This window comes from Panulirus ornatus, chromosome 1, assembly GCF_036320965.1.
Source record: "Panulirus ornatus isolate Po-2019 chromosome 1, ASM3632096v1, whole genome shotgun sequence".
Lineage (NCBI taxonomy): Eukaryota > Metazoa > Arthropoda > Malacostraca > Decapoda > Palinuridae > Panulirus > Panulirus ornatus.
This window is the reverse complement of record NC_092224.1, coordinates 10,443,382-10,467,327: the sequence shown is the minus strand read 5'-3', so window position 1 is coordinate 10,467,327 and position 23,946 is coordinate 10,443,382.

Below are 23,946 nucleotides of genomic sequence, written 5' to 3'. Positions count from 1 at the left end.
TTGTACGCATTACTGCGAGTTTGTACGCATTACTGCGAGTTTGTACGCATTACTGCGAGTTAATCAGATGAATCAAGCCTTACGCAGCTTGATAGCTCGAGATTATCCAAGATTTGGTAATTGTAAACACACGTATTGCATTTCTTTTTACGCCTTCTCTCATCTAAGTTAAGTAGGTTTAAGCAGTTCAATCGGCCTTCATAGGATTTGTTTCTCAGGGAATCGTGCTTGTAGCCAGACGCTATAGTCTATCCATTCGTATTTTCGTTTTTTTCTTTTTTCAAGAATGGTGACCAAAATTGAACACAATATACATGATGGAGACGCACAAGTGAGTTGTGAACAGCGAGGGGTTTTCCTAAGACCTCATTAAAAGCCGTACCTATGAATGCAAGAATCTTTATCGTTCTTGGTAATGCTTCTGAGCACTGCATACTTGATTTTAGGTCGCCATAAATCATTTCGCCCAAGTCTTTTTTTTTAACTCGTTTATCTTTTTGTAGTTCAACATCATTTATAACGTAGCTTAACTTTACCAAGATGTAAAACTTTGTGCTTGTCGTCATTAGCTTTCAAATACGACCTATGAATCCAGTCCATCAGTTTATCTATGTCAGTTTGAACCTGGAGCCGTTCAAGCTTATGCATAGTATTATTAATAGGTATGAGAAAGAGGACCGGTCCTAAGACTGATCCCTGTGGCACACCACTTGTTACGTTTCACCATTTTGTGGTTTGACCATCAGTCATTCTTCTTTGTCTACTGCCAATTGACCAGTATCACAACCACAGTACACCATATCATTTCCATGTGATTTAACTTTTGCTACGATCCTTGTTGCGGTTTTTATCGAATATTATATGGAAATTTTATTGGATGACATCAGCTCTTTCACTTTCATCAAACATGATATAATCATATCTCTTGCCTCTACCATTATCATAAAACTCCTGAGAGTATCATTTATTCCAAGGGATACACGCTTCGTGATGACGTATCCATTGTCGTATAATTCTCTTAGTTTCTTGACGCAAATTTACATTATCATCTCCCGTCATTTTGGTTATTGGTCTCTGTTAGATTCTTATTTGTTATTCTCTTAGAAGACAGGCTATTCTTTATTTCATCACGCTACCGCTGAAATTTGCTGATGTTTGCTCGCCTCAGCTCTTATTTGCCTTCATTTTAAACACCTTCACTTTACTCGTAACTTCCTGCTACTTTTCAATTTCGTACATCTCCCGGTCATCTGCACTCCTTCCCTGTTACATACCGGTACGCCCTAAACCCACTATTTTCTCTTTCTCACCTACCCACCTGCCACACACCTCTCGCACATGCTAGCATTGCTTCTCTAAATACTTCCCTCTCCTCACCCACTTCCTTAGCTCTCATGTTTTGCCATTCTAAGGTCTGTCTCTCGGGGAATATAATCACACAGGTCTCTTTTCCGGGTTCACATGCTTTCACCACCCTCCTCTCGCCCATATCGTATCCTCTTTTCAAGAAATCTCCACAAATATTTACTCTTGCCTCCACCAGGTAATGATGAGATGCATATACCTGCAGCTGTCCCTTTCAGCATAGTCGCATCCAAGCGTCTCATTTTTGTATGTTTATCATCAATGCAATTCTGTAATCACCGCTGATGCTGATCATCTTTCCTACTCTCCAACGTATACCTATGCAAGTCCCTCTTTTTTGAACCTTTTTCAATACACAGCTCCACAAGTTGTTCAAAATTCTTATTCACAGTAGCGGTTATCTCATGCCCTTCAGTTATGTCCTGAGCTGCCACATTACTCAATTTTGCATTTAAATCGCCCATCATTAATACCCGATCTCTTGCAGAACAACTACTGACACATTCACTTAGCTGCTCCCAAACACTCGCTCCCCTTCATCGTCCTTTTTGAGGCCAGGTACATAAGTACTTACAACCACCCATCTTTCGTAGTCCACTGTCATTATTCTCCACATCTTTTGGAGCTCAATTCCTTACACTCTTCGTTACACACACTCATAACTCCTGCTTCAGAATTATGGCCACCCCCTCCTTATCTCTTGCGGTGAGCCAACCCTTGACGTTATCCCAAAGACATTCCGAAGCCATTCACCCCCTTACCCTTGAGTTTTGTTTCACTCGGAACATCCAGGATCCTATCCTCAACCATACTGGTTATCTCTCATTTCTTCTCATCTTGGTCACAACCACACGCATTCAGACACCCCAGCCTGATCCTTCGAGGAGGATGAACACTCCATTCTGAAACCACATTGTTCTTCCCCAGTTTGATGCTCTGTACATGTCTTCACCCTTTCATTCACTCTCAGAGGCATACTCCTGTAGCTGGAACACTAACTTTGTCTCCCTTGCCTTTATACAGTGACACTATACATGCATTCCGCCAGTCCTCAGTCATACATACATTGAAATTCCTAACTAACCAATCAACACCACACTCACCCCCTTTCTTAAGGAAATTCACCTGTAGTACCATCACCTCCAGCCACCTTGCCATATTTCATCTTAGTAAGGCTTTCGCTACCTCTTCTGCCTTCAATAAAGCACTCTCCACGGCTCTCTCAATTTGCTTTCCACGACGACCCAAACATCTTAAGTCTGCCACCTATCATCAAACACATTAAACAGTCGATTGAATATTCACCCTATCTTCTCGCTTCACCACTTCCCCATGTATTAATATCACCGATGCTACAATCTCTCTCTCTCTCTCTCTCTCTCTCTCTCTCTCTCTCTCTCTCTCTCTCTCTCTCTCTCTCTCTCTCTCTCTCTCTCTCTCTCTCCTGCCCTTCCTCATGGCAAAATCTCATGGTATGTAAGCACTCACGAGTGCTCTCACTCTCCTCCCTCAGATCTTGATCCACTCTGCTGAAAGTTGGACGACTACCCTCACGTTCTTTGACCTGTCAACAAAAATCTCTGTAAAGTAAACCTGTACAATCTAGGCAGCAGCTTCCGTTAGTGAGCCAATAACGTGATCTGTTAACGGGCGTCAACAGTGTGATAGGGAAGGACGCTCGAGCTAACGGGTATAATCTCGCCAAGAGTCGCTCAGCTGGCCTCACTCTGAGGCAAGATGCCGCCTGCCGCTAAGGCTTTCGATACCATTATCAGAATGTCGGGTCCTCGGCGACTTGAAAATCCTGTTTTCTGAATCATATTTTTGTGACTCTTTACGAGGTAATGGTGTGCAGGCGGTGGAAATAAAACGGTGGAGGGAGGGGGACATGAGACCAGGACGATGTGATGGTGAAGATTTATAAAGAATATCCTCATTCGATATTCTTGGTATATATATATATATATATATATATATATATATATATATATATATATATATATATATATATATATATAAATATATTGCTGTGAGTCCATGGGGAAAATGAAACACGATAAGTTCCCAAGTGCACTTTCGTGTAATAATCACATCATCAGGGGAGACGCAAGAGAGAAATATAACAGTCAGTTGATATACAACGAAGAGACGTAGCTAGGACGCCATTTGGTAAACATGTGACCGTGATTGTTATATTTCTCTCTTGTGTGTCCCCTGATGATGTGATTATTACACGAAAGTGCACTTAGAAACTCATCATGTTTCATTTTCCCCGTGGACTCATAAGAATGTATTTGATCACGCGCAAAATTGTGATCCTTTCCAATATATATATATATATATATATATATATATATATATATATATATATATATATATATATATATATATATATATTCTTTTTTTTTTTTTTTTTTTTTTGCTTTGTCGCTGTCTCCCGCGTTTGCGAGGTAGCGCAAGGAAACAGACGAAAGAAATGGCCCAACCCACCCCCATACACATGTATATACATACATCCACACACGCAAATATACATACCTACACAGCTTTCCATGGTTTACCCCAGACGCTTCACATGCCTTGATTCAATCCACTGACAGCACGTCAACCCCGGTAAACCACATCGCTCCAATTCACTCTATTCCTTGCCCTCCTTTCACCCTCCTGCATGTTCAGGCCCCGATCACACAAAATCTTTTTCACTCCATCTTTCCACCTCCAATTTGGTCTCCCACTTCTCCTCGTTCCCTCCACCTCCGACACATATATCCTCTTGGTCAATCTTTCCTCACTCATTCTCTCCATGTGCCCAAACCATTTCAAAACACCCTCTTCTGCTCTCTCAACCACGCTCTTTTTATTTCCACACATCTCTCTTACCCTTACGTTACTTACTCGATCAAACCACCTCACACCACACATTGTCCTCAAACATCTCATTTCCAGCACATCCATCCTCCTGCGCACAACTCTATCCATAGTCCACGCCTCGCAACCATACAACATTGTTGGAACCACTATTCCTTCAAACATACCCATTTTTGCTTTCCGAGATAATGTTCTCGACTTCCACACATTCTTCAAGGCTCCCAGAATTTTCGCCCCCTCCCCCACCCTATGATCCACTTCCGCTTCCATGTTTCCATCCGCTGCCAGATCCACTCCCAGATATCTAAAACACTTCACTTCCTCCAGTTTTTCTCCATTCAAACTCACCTCCCAATTGACTTGACCCTCAACCCTACTGTACCTAATAACCTTGCTCTTATTCACATTTACTCTTAACTTTCTTCTTTCACACACTTTACCAAACTCAGTCACCAGCTTCTGCAGTTTCTCACATGAATCAGCCACCAGCGCTGTATCATCAGCGAACAACAACTGACTCACTTCCCAAGCTCTCTCATCCCCAACAGACTTCATACTTGCCCCTCTTTCCAAAACTCTTGCATTCACCTCCCTAACAACCCCATCCATAAACAAATTAAACAACCATGGAGACATCACACACCCCTGCCGCAAACCTACATTCACTGAGAACCAATCACTTTCCTCTCTTCCTACACGTACACATGCCTTACATTCTCGATAAAAACTTTTCACTGCTTCTAACAACTTGCCTCCCACACCATATATTCTTAATACCTTCCACAGAGCATCTCTATCAACTCTATCATATGCCCTCTCCAGATCCATAAATGCTACATACAAATCCATTTGCTTTTCTAAGTATTTCTCACATACATTCTTCAAAGCAAACACCTGATCCACACATCCCCATATATATATATATATATATATATATATATATATATATATATATATATATATATATATATATATATATATGTATATATGTGTGTGTGTGTGTGTGTGTGTGTATATATGTATATATATATATATATATATATATATATATATATATATATATATATATATATATATATATATAAGAAATATAATGTTCTTAAGTCTGATTTTTTCACTTATAATCTTACTATCTCATTTCCATGTAATAAGCTTTATACCAGGACCTCGAGTTTTATAGCAGAGATAATGAAAGTATTTCTCAAAATTTTCCTCGGTACTCCTTGGAGAATTGGTATTTTGGAGACCAACAGAAGAAGGCGGGTGTGTGTAAGTGTGTGTGTGTGTGTTGCTACCGCCGGGGGATACAACTTACGACAGTGCCCGTGGCCTCCAGTCCACTTATATTTACCATAGCCACCATAGGTGGAGCATGAAGCTACAGGTTATGACGTAGTACCGCCGTCATGAACGGTAACTTTACCTCCCTCCTCCTAATAACTCATGGCTCCACGCCGTCAGCATATCTTTCATTTTCACATTTTTCTTAATTGAAGTTTTGATGAATGTTTCCACTTACAACGTTTTACACGCCGTGTAAGACGACTTCGCTTGTGATCCATGGGGAGGGAGGGAGTGAGCCAGCGGATTCGTTTTCTTCTGATTTGGAGGGAAGATTTAACTTGAAGTGTTTAATGGCATGGCACAGTTGTGTCTGCATGATGCTCGTCTGGCATCGCTACGTAACGTAATGCATTCAGAATCTATGTCGTTGAGATGGATCTTCTCATTACCATTAAGTATTAGCATGTGTGTGTGTGTGTGTGTGTGTGTGTGTGTGTGTGTGTGTGTGTGTGTGTGTGATGCGAGATGCTGTATGGACCAGATTTTTTTTTTTTTTCCTAAATTCTTTGCAAACCTCGAATGGCGGGTTTGGTGCGGCTCACGGGTCGTCAAACTTAGTTTTAATCTTAGACTTTGTTCTAGCTAACGCCAGACCATTTTATTCAGGTCAACGCATGTGTAAAACTGTCTCCGGATGATACACACACACACACACACACACACACACACATGCACACACACACATGCACACACACACACACACACACACACACACACACACACACACACACACACACACACATATACTTCGAGCACAACTAAACAGAGAAACGCTTTTGACCTCGTTAATATATCCATTACGCCATATTAAAAATCAGAACATAAAGAAAAATAGTAAATCTGTTAAATACATGCCATCATCGTCAATATTTGATAAACAATTTAAAGATTAAGTGGATTAATAAATATTCTTTGATGAACAAACAAGACTGATTGATATTTCAGGAAGAGGATAAAGGTCAAACCATATTTCCCTTAACCATGTTGTGCAGGTAGAGAGAGGCCTTATTTTAACATTATTCCGGACATATTACGAGACAACAATGTTTTCCCCAGATGTCCCTTGACGTCATAAAGGCCATCTGGCCTGAGCCATAATGTGGCAACAAATCATAACTCATCGCAACATCCTACAAAATACATTTTCATCTTGATGATGTAAACAGTTTGGTCAGTTATCATTCCCACCATATGTTCCGAACATGTTATCTTGAAGCAGTTACTGAGGAGAAACAGCGTCAGCAGTTTTACGTCCAGCCATTTCTGTTACATCGTCATTTGAAAACAATTCAAGATATTATCTTCCATTTATTGTCACAAGAAGAAAATTCCCAAAATTACATATAAAGAACATCATAAATGTGTAGAATGTTCGGATGTTGAGAAATTGCCATGGAAACATTTTTTTCATTGCAGCTTCCAGATGAACTCTCGAGTGTGATGAAGGGAAGGAAGGAGCAATCGGGATCTGTATGATGACCAAACCTGAAACATGAATTTCTTGTATTCTCAGTTTCCAGTTTTAATGAGTAGTTGAATGATCATTGAAGTTGAGTCATCCAATTTCAAATCAGCAAGAGGTTCGTTCAAGAAATATTTTAATACTTTCATAGCTTCGCTGCTTCTTCTTCATCTGTCTATCTGCAGGTTTAAGAAATGACGTGATGCATGTAACAAGACAACCTTGGTCATGTTATGGTAGAGAATGTAAGAAGGTTCTAAGTCTTTTACGTTGTATGGTTTCGTGCATCAGATATCTTAATATTACTACAGGATTGCTTTAGTGACCAGAGATCACATAGCCGAGTGGAACCTTAGGCCACAGCTCCAGACTCTTCCAAGATATGACTTCAATTGTTATTCTTCTAGTCATATCAGGGAAGAAAACGGTGGCATGAAGTTACCCTTGGCGAATAACTATCGTCAGTAAGGATAACATCATTCCATCTGGTCAGTTAGTTTGAAGACGCTTTGCTAAGTCCAAACTAGGCATGAAGATGGTATGGACGATAGTCAGTTCATTTGGCAAGGCTTCAATAACTGCTGCCTTTCTATCTACCTACCTACCTACTGCCCAACCCATCCACACACCGCGGAAGCTCCTCTCCTCCTCCTGTTGGTTGTCAACGACAGATAAGGGTAGTGTAGTAGTCTGATGTGATATGTTAAAGCTTCTCCAAGGAATCAGAACTTACGAGGGAACTTAAAGAAAGAATACACTGACCATATTTTGTGAAAGTTTATCTGCAATTGCACGGGCGAAAGTGTTCTTGAAATTAGGAAAAAATGATAATGCTAGGCATTGTACCGTATGGGTTTAAAAGTTATGGCAGGCATTCCCCGAATATTCCGGCAGTCTGTCGTTAATTCTAATCAAAGCTGGAACACAAATCTTGTTACTGTTGTTGTGATAAATAAAGGCTCTTTATCAGTGAGACTGGGATCAAAAGCCCTCCGTCTCTTTCATTCTCGGGAAAACTCGTATTTTTGACCATCCCTCCCTCTCTGCTGAGGAAGTGTTCTGGTTACTTCTCGCGTGAGCTTTCTTCATGTGTTCCTGCCTCCAAGACTTCGACTTATGACTCATGTCTAGCTGCTGCTACCCATAGCTTCTGCTTAGAGACTAGTCGCATGAGGTTAGACCGTTATCATGTCTTCTCCTCTTCTCGAACAGCGAAGCTACGCAACATTTTTCCTCCTTTATCTTCCCTTTTTCCCATAAACATTGTACCTTTAAGAGCTAGGTCGACCAGCACCTGAAAGCTCTTATCAGTTTCTTGATTTATTCATAGATTTCTCGTTTAGTACTATTAGATCCGATGAAGAATAACACTCATTCACCTCCGTTCTTTTTATAGGTAAATTTGCGAAGCCATGTACATCTGGGACATGAGTTTCCTTCCTCGTATCAACGTAGCTTATGTCTGTAGTGAATCAAAACGTTTGGTGATTTGAGAGCCAGCTAGATTGGTCAACATATCGCAAGCGACTATTTCTTTTAAGATTCTCCACGAGTATCTTTGTACCAACACTTATTGGGTTGAAATGGTTGAAGTAACATGGACTAAAATACCTGAATTAAGAAAGGAAAGAAAAGAGGCAAAACAAAATGTGGGTACTGAACCGACGCAAAGGTGACGGAGTGATGCCAGATATTGACTGTGGGGCAGAATAAGTAACGAGAAATACAGCATACACAATATGTCTGTCTCCATAGAGACGAAGGTATTACAACTGATGCAATGACTACCTGCAACACTTATCAGTCTGGCTCACGCACAATTTCCACCGTCACAGAGCGGTAGGACAGTGATAATTAGTGTGGTTACTGAGTGTGGCGTTAAGGTGTGAGGTGCGGGATGATGTGGCGGAGCAACAGAGAAAACGAGAGGGTGAGTATGTGTAGATGATTACACACACACACACACACACACACACACACACACACACACACATATATACACACACAATATATACTGGGGGTATATGAATAGGGAATCATCAACACATATTCAACAATCCTACGTAGCCTTACCTGCCTTAACCAACCTTCTTTTCGCCTCATCTTCAACTCACTTGAAAACAAGGGACTGCTGTTGACGCTGAGGTCCACCACACAGCTACACATACTATCTTGATATTATTCCAACTTCAGCACAAGTTCTTCAATAAAAGAAATTCGTTCACAAAAATGTTAAGTTTTACAGTTACTTGAGTTTTTTTTTTATTGTTTTATCGGCGATGAACTCATGGATTTATTCATAGAGGAATGTAAGGGCAAACAGTATCTTGACAGAAGCCACATTATATTTAGTTAATACTTGAACTAGCAGATTGCAAGTGAAATTTAGGGAAATAAGAACGTCGAAATTTTAAGCAACGGGAATGATTCAAGAAAGCCATTGAACGTCTTGAATTCCCTTTATACTCGTTTCCGAGACAGTGTAATAAAAAAAATGACAAGATGGTGTTCAGTAACATCTAACACCGTCTATTTTAAAGTCCGTCGTCCCGATGGCATTGAAAGATAATATTCGCCCTTTGTGTATTTCCTTGTGAATCCACCACATCATTTACTGTATAGTTATCCACATGGCGATGGCGTAGGGAGGTTGAGGCTACACATAGCTGATAAAAATCTTAACTGGCAGACGCAGGAAGTCTGGTGTTTACATCATACAGATACGGGGATGCATGACAGGTGGCGACCTTCTGAACGATTCGCTTTGGTTAAAGTTAACCGTAAAATGTTTTCAAGACAGATGAAAATACCAAAGGAATGAAACGGTAGGGATTGAAAAAAAAAGATGGAAGCGGGAACATCCTGGACTGAGGAGGTTTTGACCTGTACCGACCTTTGTCTTTGACCTTTGAACTCAAAAGGTATTCCTGAGCCAGAACAAAGCTAACACGAATGTCTATCAAAACTCTGTTTTCTTTTATTACCAGCAGAGCGCGGCCGTTAGCCGGACGCCGGCTAGGCTGCGGTGAAGTGAACTTGCACACCAGATTTGTGATACTGACTGTAGTCGCTCAAAGAAGGATTGTGAAACAAAGAAAGAAAGAAATTGATAGGAGTGGCCAGCTGTCGACGCTACGCGCGCCATCTGGCCGGGAGAGTTATGCTAAATTCAACTGCAGCAAATTCCCAGAAAGGTTTCTGAAAACATTTTTCAGCATGAGTTACGTTAACGCATATTTGCGAACGATGAAAATCGAAAAAGTTTGTTTTGATTAGTCAGCTCATGCGTTACTTTCAACGCTCAACGCTGAATCGCTTTAATCTGGCGTTCAGATGAAAAATTGTCACGAAGTAGTTGAGTTTAATTACTCATACGTTACACCTTGAGTTATCCTTTTGTTTAATTGAAATGTCACAGGCAAGTAAATGCACTAATGAAGACTGTTTCAGTAATGCTACACACACACACACACACACACTGACAAGAACTTCAAAGAGATCACAATACCAGCATCAGGTGCGTGTGACAGGTCAGGACGAGTGCAACAAAGAAGGTGGTTACCAGCATTTGAGACCGTACAGCTAGTGGTGGCTGGTCTTACATTACGTGGTCTGTATCCTTGGTTCAGTATGGCTGAGGATGTGCTCTCGACGATGACTTCGTCCGCACTGGCTTGTTATAGGACCAACGGAGGACTGGCTGGGTCTAGATACGTTTTCTATACAGTTTTCCAAACACTGGCGACGGAGATGAAGTCGGGATTATGATAGTCTTTCGGGAGCTACAAAAGGCTTGTGAAATCATTTCAGGCACCAGTTCACTGGAGGCTTCTTGTGGATGACAGAGAGGCTGGAACAGCGATCTGGAAGGCAGTGGGAGACCCAGTACCTCTTAGTATGACAGGAAGAGTTGATTGTTTCCACTGAAAGTCAACTAAGAGGTTCAGGGACTTTTGAATCGTTTTCCTCATATTCTCCGAGTCTAATATCTGCTGAAGGATTGAGTAGCCCGTAGTCAACAGCTTAATCTCTTTGGCATTGATTCTGACTCTCAGCACTCTTAGGTCCTCCACCTCTGTCGCCAGAGTGGTATGAACGACCTTGGAAATCAGGGATTCACTGAACAAAAAAGGCGTGTTTAGGGTGAATAGTCCATGGTTCCCGACAGTACTGCAGATAAGCTGTGGGTAATCTCCAGCGTGAAGATAGTGATCTTGAGGTCGGAGAGGTTAAGGCAGAGGCGTCGAGGTTCCTAAAGTTCTCTCGTAAGATCAAGATCAGTAAACAAGGACTCTATAGAGCCTGACGAGGCACCAGTTTCCTAAAACCAAGTGTGCGACTCGGCAGACAAGCTGCGCACGATTACTGTGAAATCTGGCATGGGAAACAAATGATGTAAAAGAAAAAAAAAGTTTTGTATTAAAATGGCCTTCGAGGCTAACCGTTATTGATTCCATACGAGTTGAATGAATGACTCTCGAGAAGTTTAAAAGCTTAGAAAGCAAACGGATAGCTTTCTACAAAGGACATAGTGCCACTGAGAAACAGGATGGTTTTAGGGAAAGGAGGTCATGAGTAACAAACCCCTTCGTTTTCTACGAGAGAGTGAGTTCTGTTATAGACAAAAGAGATAGCTATGTGGACTGCTTGTATCTTGACTATCATAAAGCATTTGACACGGGACCGCATGGGAGGCCGATTAAGAAGCTTGACCACCAGGGAGGAATAAAAGGGGAACTCCTTCAACGGATAGATTACCTCTATAGAGGGAACGCATGTCAGAGGACCTTCCTCACTGGGTCGATGTGACTATTTGATGGCCAGATGATGCAAAGGTCTTGAGGGAAGTGGAAAGTGAGGAGAATTGCATCAGCTTACAAGGGGATATAAACAGACTTCAAAGTTGGTTGATGAAATTCAACCTGAGCGAAGGTATAGCAACGAGAGTGGGACAAAGTTAGTCTCGGTATGATAATTAGCAGATTATAAGCTTCAAGACTCTGTATTTGAGAAGGACTTGAGAGTTGATGTCTTCCCTACCCTGTCGCTAGACTTCCATATTAGTATAGGTAATGAGTCGAACTGTGTTGCTGGCGAATATCAGAATAGGACAAGGAAGTATTTAGGAAGCTGTTCATATGCACAAGGCTTAAACTGCAATATGCTTCACAAGTTTTGTCACCACACCTAAAGAAGCACATAGAGCTACTAGAGAAGGTGCAGAGGAAGGTATCAGAGACTAGAGTATTGGGTGACGTGCCCACAACTTTTAATTCTATAAAACAGATCGATGACGTGGACAACGAACGGTGCTTCAAGAGACGTGGGAATGGAACAACCAGATGACAACATGAAATTAAGCAAGAAGCTTGTTATAGAGGGTGTAAAGAAATACCATCACACACACACACACACACACACACACACACACACGAGTTAAAACGAACAATAAATGTACATATCTTGTGCGTTGCCATTTGATATAGATGTATTATTGGTATAGAAGAATCGTGTCATTACCAGTATTGTCAGTGTTGCCATTGCTTAAATCTATATCCGGGAAGGAAAATTTGACGACTATACCCGCTATTCATTTCAGTCAATTCAGATGTCATTCTAACACGTTAGTATTTTTATTCCCAGTACCGGTGGTGTTTTTTGACGTGGGTAGAATGGATGTTAAGGGTTTTTCTAACTCGGGTGTGTGTTTCTGATGTTACTAAAACGTATTACCTGTTTGGCTTTCACACGGGGGGTTTCATTTTTCCCCCATGACATATGTCTGTACTTTTAGCAAACGTTGAATATTACGATGAATTTCTGTAGCCAGTTTAATTTGATTTCGAGTAATACCTCACAGTATAGTGGATCTGTCTACGTTTTTTCCTTGGGAATGGAATTGTGTGATTTTGACTCCAGCGACGAATCTCCTCGAAAATTGAGGAAGATTGACATCAACTGTATCGTAACTATTTGCTTGATTAGCTGAAGGGATGGTCTTCGCTATCCTCAAGAGCAGTTCGAGTGGATTAGACTCCTCATCTCTGTATTCAAGGTGGAAGATCTGAGGTGTTAGGAGATGAAGACAGACACTTTTGATGTGGGGAATATGGGATTTGGGTAGACAGTTTATTCCAGTTAATTAATTAACTTGCTGTTACACAGGTCGAAGAACTAGAGTTGATTAAACCAACCCCTCCTCCCCATCTCTGCTACAGTTAATATGGCTAGAGTTAATTGAGACCAACCAGCCCTCTACATCACTGCTACACAGATTATAAAACATAGAGTTAATGAGGCCAGTCTTTCTGCATCACTGCTATAAAAACTGCAGAACTAAATGACACCTTCCTGGTTCAGCATGACGTCACAGGTACACAGGTTATAGAACCGGTTTCATAACCTGCCAGTTTCTGCATCACCGCTACAGAGGTTATAAAAGTAGATTAAGTAAGGTCTACCTGGATCTACATCACAGATACATAGATTATAGAAACAGTTGATGAGGTTTACCTGGTGCCTTGGAATACCGGGTCGGTGGGTCGTCCCCATCTTGAATGCCGAGTTCAGTTTGGTCACCCTACTAGAAGAGGTACATAGAAAACATGAAGAGAGTACCATGTCGAGCTGTCCAGTTGATTCCGGGGCTGAGAATCGAATCTTATGAGAGCCGACGAAACGAATTGAATCTGCTTACCCTTACAAGATACTTTAGACGAATCGTCTGAGTTCACTCCTCGTAATAAATACAAACAGATGGGCAAATGTTTTACCGTGAATAAGGCGATTTACTTGTCCTTTCGTAAGATAGTTGCCATACGGAATGATTTACCAAGTAAAGTGGTACTAAATCTGTACTACTGATGCGTTTAAGAATAGTCATGATAGATATTTCACGTCCACGACTTACATTATGTATGCGCCTCATTTAGTCACATTGACAGTTTGCAGGTTTTTCTCTTCGAATTATGTGTATGTCTTCCACCTCATAACACAGGGATCTTCGGGTTTCTGGTATCGTCCACTATACAGTCAGCTTCGAAGGGACACGTTGATCTGTTACTCTTTGAATTTCTTTGTATTTCCTGGTCCGGCATAGAGAGGTAATATCATTTGTGGGACTCAACACTTTCTTTTCACACAGGATCAAGGAAACGAGGAGGAATGCCTGTGAATGGTGAATATCGAACAGCAGAGGTGATGATTATTTTTCCTTTGTAAATACATAAAGAAATTGCTTACCTAAGACCAATTATACATGCCAGTGAAGTCATGTATGCGATATTATTAAACAGTCAGTCAAATATACATTACTCAGTCACAGACAGAGAGTATATAGTAAGACACATGACATATAGACCTAATCACATAATTAACGTCATGAAGATTAGCTATTTTAGAACAACTAATTCAAAACCAGGAAAGAAACTACGTAGGAAAAGCGAGGTATATGTTGCACAACTAATTCATGTTGCTTAACTCAACCACTTCCAGACTTAAAGATTACTGACGTCACACGTAATAAGAAACTATGAAATAGCAAGAAAGATTACATGGCTACGAAGCTTTGTCCAGTACTGGAAGTAGATAGGAGTGGGTTAAGCCAGTCAGCCTCCGCGGCTGTAATTTTTTTTATATTAATATTCCAGAACAGAGAGACGCCTCACATCAGACCCACAATATCATCTTTCTTTAAGTCTTATAACATGAACGGTTTCACAATCAAATTCCAGGTTGTTTCCTCACTGATATCATAACATTATAAGGGAAAACTCAATTTATTGTTAATCAGTGATTACTTGAGATGTTATATCTAAAGAAAAAGAATGGATTCAGATATGAATTATTGCTTCTTCGTGAAAGAGTGGACACTGCATTAGGGCTAAGGTCAATATGGATGCAGGAATTAACACTAAGAACACAACTACAACATCATTTCCTTCACCTGCAGTATACCATGTTAAGTTGTTGTAGCTGAGTTACCATAGTTCTTCACCACGGAATCCTAAATGGTAACAATCAAACAGCGTAAATCTTCACTATCATCAGTGATAGTATAGATTATTGACACGCAGGTCCCATATGGTTTTATGAAAATTTACAAAGTGGACATTCGCTCCACAGAAAACGGCCCATACACTTCTAAAATAACCTCACTGGATACACCTACTATCATCTAGATGAGGTAAAGCTCATCACAGCACATTTACTAGGATATGAGGGCTAGATTGGGAGACATTATGTCTTTGACAGTTGCTTTGTCATTTGCTGCTGTTGGTTCAACGTTGTTTAGCGAAGAGGAATTGACACATGTAATACTTGTGTATATGACATATGTTAGGAAGCTGGGACATTGGATGCCTTAGTGACACGTCAAAAATCATGATATGGCAGATTCCAGAATGACATGCCTAGGAAGTCATGTCATTCATGTATGATAACTGTCACAAACATCGATGTCTCTGATACCTCTTGTGACACATGCTGGAGATATTAACACATGATACGTCTGTGACACACACTGAAGACGCTGACACATGTCAGAAGCACGTATGTCATATCTTTATGATGCCCGACAGAAATATTGACATAACTGACAACTTTAGTTACACGTGCTAGAAATACTGACACGTGATATGTCGGTGACACAAGACAAAAGCAATAATACTTGATGTCTTTATTATGACACAGTCAGAAGTACATGTATTATCTCTAGTGATACCTGGCAAAAGCGTGGACACATCTATCTCTCAGACACTTGCGAGACACGTCTGTTGTACCTCACAGACATACACACTTATATAAGATCTTAATTTCTCTTACAAAAGATGGAGTTATGATGAGGGTCAAAGGTACTCCCGCTTACCACCATTGTCCTATGAGAAGCAGTAAGACCACAATAATCCATCACGCTGTAACTTCATTAAGACGACGCGCTACGAGCAGTTCCTAGGTTATGTGAGGGTATACGAGTTAGTAATTTAATCTTTCCTCCCAAAGAGAGAAATAAAGAAAAAACAAGTTGGTTATTGACTTAGGACAACAGCCTGTTGGAAAAACATTTCCTTTTTACGAGGACCTTACGTTGGGATGTGACCATGTAGTCCTCCTCTGGTTCTCTCGACCTATATCCACTTATCTTCAGCTATGTTTCATGTTGATTCGTATTGGATTAGTATGAATCCCTAAAATCAATGATGCTGTTGTTATAGCGCATCTTAATGTGAGTGTTTGATATTTGATGAAATGATACGCACGCGCACGGACACGTAAACAGCACACACACACACACACACACACACACACACGTACACAACACACACACACACACACACGTACACAACACACACACACACACACACACACACACACACACGTACACAACACACACACACACACACACACACACACACACACGTACACAACACACACACACACACACACACACACACACACACACACACACACACGTACACAACACACACACACACACACACACGTACACAACACACACACACACACACAAATCAACACCAGAGGATTTTATCGATTGTATGGTGTGACAACATTTCTATTTAGTATTTGAAAGATAACAAGAAAAGTTAAAGCGGGAAAGACTTGCATTCCAGTTAGAGTGTATGATGAAATATAATGAAATATATCTCAACCCACTATTTACTTCCCCATTTGTCCCCTTCACCGGTGCTCCCATTTGTTATCTTGCTCCTCTCACACTATTACCCACCTTCCAAAATATTTGCCTATTGTCTCTGAATTTTACTGATACTCACTCACCCTAACTCTTATTAGCCCTCTTTTTCAGCTCCTACATCTTCTTTCTCTTGTACTTCTCCCAATCAGGGGTAATCCTTCCCTGCAAGAAACATCCATATGCCTTATTCATTCTTTTAGATAAACTAGAGCATTTGTAGGTGGCATTTATGGATCGAGAGAAAACGCGTGATAAGGTTGATAGAAATGCTCTGCGGAAGATGTTACGAATATATGGTGTAGGAGGACAGCAGCCAGAGGCAGAATTTTTATCAAAAGAGCAAGGAGTGTGTACGAGTAGTTGGTGAGGAGGGTGGGTGGTTCCAGGTGACAGTGTGTGTGCAGCAGGGGTGTGTGATGAGGCTATGTTTATGAATGGGATGTTGAGGAGGTGAATTCAAGAATCTTAGAGAGAGAATCAGGTCTGCAGTCTTTCGGTGGATGGAGGGTTCTAAGAGGTTTCATTTATTTGCTGATGACACGGCTTTGGAGGCAGATTCGAGTGAGAAAGAGCAGAAGCTAGTATTTGTATTTGAAAGAGTGTGTGAAAGAAGGAAGTAAAGTCATTAGGTGTAGCAGTGAAAAGAAACAAATTACACGAGTTCCAATGGAAAAAGCGTGAAGGAAATAGGGTGTTTTAGGTCCCTGAGAGTGGACATCGCCGCGAATGGAACCATGGAAGCGGAGGTGAGTCAAAGGGTGATTGAAGTACCTAGAGTCCTGGGCTTATTAAGGAGTGCAAAGAAGGCAAAGATGGATACGTTTAATGGTGTAGTAGTACCGATAGTGTTGTATGGATGCGAGGCATGGGCGCTAGATAAACGAGAATGGAAGAGGGTGGACGTGTTGGCAATGAAATGTTTGAGGCCATTGTATGGTATGAAGATGGTTTATCGAATAATCAATAATAGGGTAATATAGAGATCTAATAGTAGTGGTAGGAGTATGTATGAGAGAGATGAAGAGGATGTGTTAAATTCTTTTGGACATATGGAGACTGATAAAGGAAAACATGACAAAAAGGTATACACGTTCGAAGTAGGGGGTACAAAGTAAAGGAGGAAACTAAGGAGGAGGTAGAAGGATGGAGTGTCAGACGCTTTTAGCGTTCAGGCCTGAACATGCAGGAGGGTGTGAGGCGTGCAAGGGATAGAGCTGGAGAGACGAGCTGTCAGTGGAATGAACCAGGGCATATGATGCGGCCAGGAAACGTCTCGAAAAGGTCTCTGGGGCCTAGCTGTGGGTAGGGGGCTCTGGTGTTTGTGCATTATTCATGACATGTATAGAATGGATGCGAGTGAATGAGGCCAATTGTTCGTCTGATCTTAGTGCTACCTCGGTAAAGCGGGAAACGGTGAACAGGCTTGAAGGAAGGAATATATATATATATATATATATATATATATATATATTATTCGTTCATATTCACGTGTTAGCGAGGTAGCGTTAAGAACAGAGAGAGAGAGAGAGAGAGAGAGAGAGAGAGAGAGAGAGAGAGAGAGAGAGAGAGAGATGAGAGAGAGATAAATATGTAAACCTACACAAATACCTGGACATCCCGACACGCACGCACACACACACACAAGCACGCCGCACACACGTGTACACTTATGTACACTCACCCAGACACAGTGAAGAACCTAGCCAGACACAGAGGGTGAGGCAGGGCCCCCAAGCCACTAAGCACTTCCGTGGTACAGGGATGAATATAGCAGAAAGACTTGTGACGTCATACGGTCTTTGACTATTCCAGCTGCAGTAAAATACTTGAAATAAACTGAAAAGAAGAAGGGCTTCAAGATTCACAAACTTCATAAAACGTTTTAGGAAACGTTTTTTTCTATAGACGACGGTGAGACATGAAGAAATTCGCATGAGAAATTGTTTAGAATGTTAACTTTTAAAACAGACTCATTAGCTGGTGTCTGAAAGAAAATGTTCTCTGAAGATTACATATATATATATATATATATATATATATATATATATATATATATATATATATATATATATATTCTTTTTTTTTTTTTTTGCTTTGTCGCTGTCTCCCGCGTTTGCGAGGTAGCGCAAGGAAACAGACGAAAGAAATGGCCCAACCCACCCCCATACACATGTATATACATACACGTCCACACACGCAAATATACATACCTACACAGCTTTCCATGGTTTACCCCAGACGCTTCACATGCCCTGATTCAATCCACTGACAGCACGTCAACCCCGGTATACCACATCGATCCAATTCACTCTATTCCTTGCCCTCCTTTCACCCTCCTGCATGTTCAGGCCCCGATCACACAAAATCTTTTTCACTCCATCTTTCCACCTCCAATTTGGTCTCCCACTTTTCCTCGTTCCCTCCACCTCCGACAGATATATCCTCTTGGTCAATCTTTCCTCACTCATTCTCTCCATGTGCCCAAACCATTTCAAAACACCCTCTTCTGCTCTCTCAACCACGCTCTTTTTATTTCCACACATCGCTCTTACCCTTACGTTACTTATTCGATCAAACCACCTCACACCACACATTGTCCTCAAACATCTCATTTCCAGCACATCCATCCTCCTGCACACAACTCTATCCATAGCCCACGCCTCGCAACCATACAACATTGTTGGAACCACTATTCCTTCAAACATACCCATTTTTGCTTTCCGAGATAATGTTCTCGACTTCCACACATTCTTCAAGGCTCCCAGGATTTTCGCCCCCTCCCCCACCCTATGATCCACTTACGCTTCCATGGTTCCATCCGCTGCCAGATCCACTCCCAGATATCTAAAACACTTTACTTCCTCCAGTTTTTCTCCATTCAAACTTACCTCCCAATTGACTTGACCCTCAACCCTACTGTACCTAGTAACCTTGCTCTTATTCACATTTACTCTTAACTTTCTTCTTTCACACACTTTACCAAACTCAGTCACCAGCTTCTGCAGTTTCTCACATGAATCAGCCACCAGCGCTGTATCATCAGCGAACAACAACTGACTCACTTCCCAAGCTCTCTCATCCACAACAGACTTCATACTTGCCCCTCTTTCCAGAACTCTTGCATTCACCTCCCTAACAACCCCATCCATAAACAAATTAAACAACCATAGAGACATCACACACCCCTGCCGCAAACCTACATTCACTGAGAACCAATCACTTTCCTCTCTTCCTACACGTACACATGCCGTACATCCTCGATAAAAACTTTTCACTGCTTCTAACAACTTGCCTCCCACACCATATATTCTTAATACCTTCCACAGAGCATCTCTATCAACTCTATCATATGCCTTCTCCAGATCCATAAATGCTACATACAAATCCATATGCTTTTCTAAGTATATATATATATATATATATATATATATATATATATATATATATATATATATATATATATATATATATATATTTTCATCTTTCTTTCATACTATTCGCCATTTCCCGCATTAGCGAGGTAGCTTTAAGAACAGAGGACTGGGCCTTTGAGGGAATATCCTCACCTGGCCCCCCTTCTCTGTTCCTTCTTTTGGAAAAATTGAGAAAAAAACGAGAGGGGAGGATTTCCAGCCACCCGCTCCCTCCCCTTTTAGTCGCCTTCTACGACACGCAGGGAATACGTGGGAAGTATTCTTTCTCCCCTATCCCCAGGGATAATATATATATATATATATATATATATATATATATATATATATATATATATATATATATATATATATATATATATATATAATATGGAATCGAACTATGGAAGCGGTAGTGAGTCATAGGATGAGTAAGGGGCGAAAGATCTAGGAGTATTGAGGAATGTGTGGAAAGAGAAGTCGTTATTTGGAAGGGCGAAAATGGGTTTGTTTGAAGGTACAGTAGTCCCAACGATGTTGCATGGACGTGAGGCATGGGCTGCAGATGAGAATGTACGGAGGAGGGTGAATGTGTTGTTTATGAAATGCTTGAGAACAATCCGTGGTGTGAGGTGGTTTGATCGAGTAAGTAATGACAAGGTAAGAAAGAGGTAAGGTAATGATGAGGGTGTGGTTGAGAGAGCAGAAGAGGATGTGTTGAAATGGTTTGGACATATGGAGAGAATGAGTGAGGAGAGATTGACAGAAAGGATATATGCGTTAGAGGTGGAGGGAACAAAGAGAAGCGAAAAACCAAACTGGAGATGGAAGGATGGAGAGAAAAAGATCTTGAGTATTTGGGTTCTGAACAGGCGTTGAGTGAAAGGCGTACACGTGATGGTGAATTGGAACGATGTGGTATACAGTAAGCTAAGTGCTGTGAATAGACTAAACCAGGGCATATGATGTAGCCGGGGTAAACCATGGAAAGGTCTGTAGGGCCTGGATGTGGATAGTGAGCTGTGGTTTCGGTGCATTACACATGACACGTAGAGAACAGAAGTAAACAAACTTTTTCAGAATGTGGTACTTCTAACTGGGTAGAGTTTGCCCTATCTCTTCACGTTCTAAGATTTCGATAACATTACGTTCCTACTCAGTTGCTCCACAAATTATCACAAGCTTCCTCCTCTGTTACCCTCATCTGTCACTAGACACTGAGGAGGCTAAATGAAGACTGACTGAGGAACTGTGACTCTGTAGCCTTTAATTACTCCCACTCCTTGTAGAGAGTTGTTTAGCCAGTCGAACAGGCAGTTCACTCATGCTTGTTCTGACACATCTATTTCCTAATATCTGTGTAGGGAACTTTGATTTTCGTACATAATGTTGTCCGGTACCTGAATTGGTAAATTTTCACAAACGAGGGGTGAATATATATATGATATGGTGTTACCGGTCTCCGCCCACAACAGATTGCACTGCGTATGAAAAGTCACCTTTGACGAGGTTGTATCATGAGGAATACATCCTCGTGAAAGAACTCACTTCGAAGTAGTCTACATTTTCCTGCTATTGGAAATAGTGCAGGCTTTATCTGCAGAAACCTTTAGAAACGTCCTGGTTGATACCAGGAAGCTTTCAAAGATATTGGTCTTGTAGTAGTTATGATGATAATGATATTTACATGCGTTTCGGCTAAATCGCCAACTAAACCTTTGTTATATGGCCAGATTTTGGTGAAACTTATAATAACATGTAATAACACATGTAAAAAAAAAAAAAAAAAGTTGAAATAAAAAGATAAGGTAATCAAGCTAGATATTTTGAGACCTATTTTGTCCAAACTTACGTTGACATATTTACTTAATGTATGTGACATGTTAATCACTTAGACGAAATCGAAGTGAAACACAAACACAGAAAAAGAAAATTGACTTGTGTGGCAGGGATGGCGGGTAATAGGTATAACATATACGTTCATGATTCATTACAGCGAGGCACTGGCAAGACTTGAGCCCTATATAGCCAGGCAGAGGCTGGAACGACGCACTTTGCTGTACCATCATTAAGAGCGATCCTTTGTTAGTAAAGGTCACCCAGGTCACCCCAGAATTCGGGCACAGTTCGGGGCGGGAAAGTGAAATTGTTTCCCCCTGGAATAAACCGGTAAACAGTGGGAATGAAACATACTGCCTCCCAGTAACGTAAGTTTAGATGTATGCAGATAGTTCCTGAAATACACTGGGACATATAGAGAAGACTGATCACACTGGTACAATGACAAGCAAGTGTTTTTGACGCACATATTGATCAACACATGTATTGCTACACCTGTTTTGGCTTGTACGTACTACGAAGGTATTCCTATTTATCTGTCCATCTCTCTTTCCCAGAACTTTTGTTCACCCAGGGACTGCCCCTTGGGCTAAGGGGGTATTCACGTTAGAAGAATCTTCAGGCTGGCCTAACCAAACACACCTCCCTGTCATCCGCCCCACACCTTTATCTCATGCTCCATCAAACCTCACTGTGATGCTCCATTTCCCTCACTGTCATGTTCCACCTCCCTCACACCTCGCTGTCATGCTCCAACCCTCTCATATCTCCATGTCATGCTCCATCCCTCTCACCTCTCTCTCACATCCCATCCCTCTAACACCACCGTGGATCCTCTATTCAGTATATTCCCTCGCCTTCCCCTTCCTAGGATAAGGGCCGTCTTTTCCTCACTTTATATCCTTCTTCTTTGCTTGTATTTTCTTTTTGCCACCCTATTACAGTTACACCACGTCCCACACCTTTCCCATTTTCTCTAACATCCCACATCACTTATGATCTTCACCATGATGTACTTGCATTAGAATCGGAAAGTCCCCAGATATCTAAATCTCAGATCTGTTTGATCTAATCCACGTTCATGTCTCAGTGTTGGTGAGACTAAGCTCACCCTCATACCTTCTTTTGTATTAATGGTCAAGTCTGTTTTAGCTTATAATGCTCTCTAGTCATCCAGTGTTCTTCCTTCCTCTGACAGATACACTCGTATGCTCCTAAATGAGGATAGGTTCATGGATGAACCTACTGTATATACAGGTCAACGGAGATGCTTAAATGGCCATCAGAGGCATGTAACTCTAACGTTCTGGACGTAATCAAATTCCGAAGATCACACTAATGCAATTTTCTTTTGTTTTGCTTGATGTGCGTAACTTATGTGAGGCGAGGCTACGTGTGTCGTGCCTGTGCAAGTGGATATTCCTCGTGAGTTGTCCTCCCCGCTGAGTGTGTGTGTGTGTGTGTGTGTGAGGTGTGGGACAACCTATCACCAGCCGATACACCCTGCGTGCCACTCACTTTGCCAACGCTCCCACACGGTTATCACCACCTCCCCAGGGGGCCTGGTGAGGTGAAGGCCTCGTCGTGATGGATATAGCTGGGGTGTGCTGTGGGGAAAAACAACCTGTGGAACACCTTTGCCTTTGTGAGATCTATCTGGCTGATCAAAGCGTTCATAGGGAGGATATTGCTCAAAACATACCAGACGTAGCGACGCCATGGTCAAAGGGAAAGATGTTTTCAGTTTCATTGATTTGTCCACAATATCTTGTGTGTGTGTGTGATCTGTATTTGTGTGCGGGGAGAGAGTTTTACTCTTGTATGCAAGCACCATATCTTTACACACACACACACACACACACACACACACACACCAACCTAAGATATTTATCCATTTATCGACCGACCCCGAGGGGAGGATGAACAACTGAGTTGCCTGTGGGCCG